This window comes from Porites lutea, chromosome 2 (genome assembly GCF_958299795.1).
Source record: "Porites lutea chromosome 2, jaPorLute2.1, whole genome shotgun sequence".
Classification (NCBI taxonomy): domain Eukaryota; kingdom Metazoa; phylum Cnidaria; class Anthozoa; order Scleractinia; family Poritidae; genus Porites; species Porites lutea.
The window spans coordinates 15140419-15143742 of NC_133202.1; positions in this window are offsets into that span (position 1 = coordinate 15140419).

The window sequence follows — 3324 nt, forward strand, 5'->3', positions numbered from 1 at the left end:
GAAGGAAAAGCATAGCAAGGAACTTTATGCCGCTACTCAAGGCGACTGAAAATGAAACTCTGGATTCGAGAAAAAGAAGGTGTTAGAGGCGAATTCAATTATATAGTTTCAACCAATTGAAGATATGAAATTGAGAAGCACCGAATGGAAAAAAAATTTGTATTAGTGTTAGTCAAATTTTTAAATTGTTTCATCTTTTTGGGCAAAAAGATATACAAAGAGTGTTTGGTAATGTTATATAAAGAAAACAAGCTTTTCTAGACAATGAAAATATCGATTTTTGAATGGTCTGTAAATTATAAAGTTATGGTCGCAAATTAGAATTTTCCGAAGTGAAACCATGATTTCGGCAAAAAATTGGAAATTTTTAAATTGCTTCTTTTGGGGGCAAAATAGGTCTAGGAAAAACGTTCTACACAGAAAACAAGCCTTTCTAGCCTATAATTTTTAAAAAGTTTCTATTTGGACAAATTAAGTCTAGAAAAAGTGTTGAGCTGTGTTGGTACGATTCAATATAGAAAACAAGCCTTTCTGGACTATAAAAATAACGATTTTTGAATGGTCGCAAAAATGGAATTTTTCAAAGGGGTTAACCCATGATTTTCAAAGAGGTTAACACAATGATTTCAGGCAAAAATTAGAAATTTTTAAATGCTTTCTTTTTGGGGGTAAAATAGGCTTAGAAAAGTGTTTGGTAAAAAATAAGCCTTTCTAGACTATGATAACATTAATTTTTGAATGATCGCAAAACTGGAATTTTCCGAAGGGGTTAAAACCCATGGTTTTGGTCTGAAAATTTTTTGTTTCTTTTTGGGCAGAATGGGTCTAGAGAAATTTTTTGGTAATGTTTTATATAGAAAACAAGGCTTTTTTGCGTATAAAAATATCGATTTATGAATGGTCGCAAAATTGGAATTTTCCATGATTTTGGTCAATTGTTTCTTTCTGGCAACGTAGGTCTACAAAGTGTGCGGTAATGTTTATACACAAAACATGCATTTCAAGACTATAAAAATATAGATTTATCAAAGGTCACAAACTGGAATTGGAAATTGGAATTTCCAAAAGGGGTTAACCAATGGCTTTGTACAAAATTGAAAAATTATTTTTAAAAAATTGCTTCTTTTTTGGTTAAGTACTGTTCTATATAGAAAACAAGCCTTTCTAGACTGAAAAATTATCGATTTTTGAATGGTCGAATGAATGATTGAATTGAATGGTTTTTGAAGTATTTGGTTACTTAGAAAAAAGCTTTCCTAGGTTATTAAAATATCGATTTTTGAATGGCCGCAAAACTGGCATTTTCCAAAGGGGTCAAACCATGAGTTTTGGTGAAAAATTAGAAATTTTAAATTATGTCTTTCTAAGCAGAATAGGTCTGGAAAGAGTCAGAGGTTTGGTAATGTTCTATATAGAAAACAAAGTTTTCTAGAACTTAAAAATATCGATTTCGGAATTTTCCCAAGATTGAAATACAACTAGAATCGCAGAAGCAGAAGCCTCGGGAAACTCGGGGGAGGAGCCTGTAAAATGTAACAGATGGGAGGGTAGAGGAGAAACAGAGTCAATTGTGTGACCGGGGAGAGCAGGTTTCAAAACTTGCTCTAATATTGGAAGCTTTTCTATGCTGTGTATAGCTACTCCTATACCGAGAGACATGAGGGACAGAGATTCCTTTATAGATCACTTAAGATATTAAGGGGCGTTCGATTGATGTATTCCGGACTAATAGAACAACGGCCCATGCTACCGGCACCGCCGACGAAGGCCAGAACGAAGGAGTCACATGCCCTTATTGTACCCTCCCTCCCGTCTCCTTCGTTCTCCTTTTTTTCCTATATCACTCACGTTGAATACTGATCACCAACGCGCATGCGCATCTCATGTGACTCCTTCGTTCCTGACTGACGACAAGATAGCCCGTTCCAGGCTCCGAGATAGTGGTGAAAGTGAAAAGTCGTTCAAAAATAAGAAAACGCGAGGGGGCTGGGGAGAGACTCTGCCGCCGCTACCGCCCCCTTTGCCCAATGCAAGTCGCGCGCGTCTTATTTTCGCTTTGCTCGTTTAATACTTCCCCACTATACTATCTGAGAGCCTGGCACAGGCTAATGACAAGATAGAATCGTAATCAAACTTCAACTTATAGGTAAGTCTCGTTTAATTCTCTGTTTATTCTCAAACTTCTGCGTGTTCTCATTCAATATAAGATAAATCGAAAGTACTATGCATATGAATTAAAAATTTTCCCGCCGCCGATTTTTATGCAAAATTCTTTCGTCTTCTCCCTTATATTTTCCAAATGTTAAGTAAAGTAAACAATGTTATTCAAGATCAGGCTGTAACGTTGAAACAAAGAACACTCCACAGCCGTGACATGAGTGGCCGTCTTTAATATACCCTGCGACTGCAGAGGTTTCTCTCTGGCATGGCTTTTAGCATTAATTTACGAAGTTGATCGCGTCGCTTGTCGCTCAGTTGGTTTGCTTTATACCCGGTCCCGGCCTAGCCTGCGTTGCAAAAGAAGCCTCAAAGTCGAACAACAAAAAAATCGATGAAAGCCAAAAGCTGATGATCTAGTGAAAACAACGTTGCGATTCTGCTTACGACTCCGTCGCTTATGTATCGGTCAAACCGAAGCTTCAGCATGCCCCCCCCGGGCAACCCCCCGGGCATTTGACTTTTTTGAAAATTATTGTTCAAATTCGCCCCTACCCGGACCAAAATGCCGTTCCAATGCCCCACACTAGGGTCCATTCAGGTGATCAAATGCCTCCACCCCGGGGACATTTTACAGGCACAAAAATGACAGAAGGACAGCGGAAACGCCTTCAGTTGTCGAACAAAATCTTTATAAATATAACAAAAACTGAGCAACACTGTTAGCGTATTTACCACGAACAAAAGTCTCGTGCAAAGCGGCGGAAATCGCTGCTACCAGGTCACTGAATGCTCAGCTTTTCTTCGTCAGGCAACATACAAAGCATTCTATAAAAAAAGATCCCACCCATTGAGATTACTACATCATGACCATTTCACTAACATGCATCATCGCTCACCTTATTAATTAACATACTCGCAGTAGGTCAAAGTAGTTGACCGTTTTATTTTATTTTATTTTATTTTATTTTATGTTGTTGTATTGAATCGCCGCGCGGCCGGTATTGGTATTGTACAGTGTATTTCATTGTAACCACAACAATAAAATACATTCATACATTCAAAGCCTGAATCCAATATTAAAAATTTTAAAATTTAAGTACTTCAAATACGGCACAAAGCTTGTTTAAGCCCTTTCCTCGTAACCAATTGGCCACAAAGGCACAA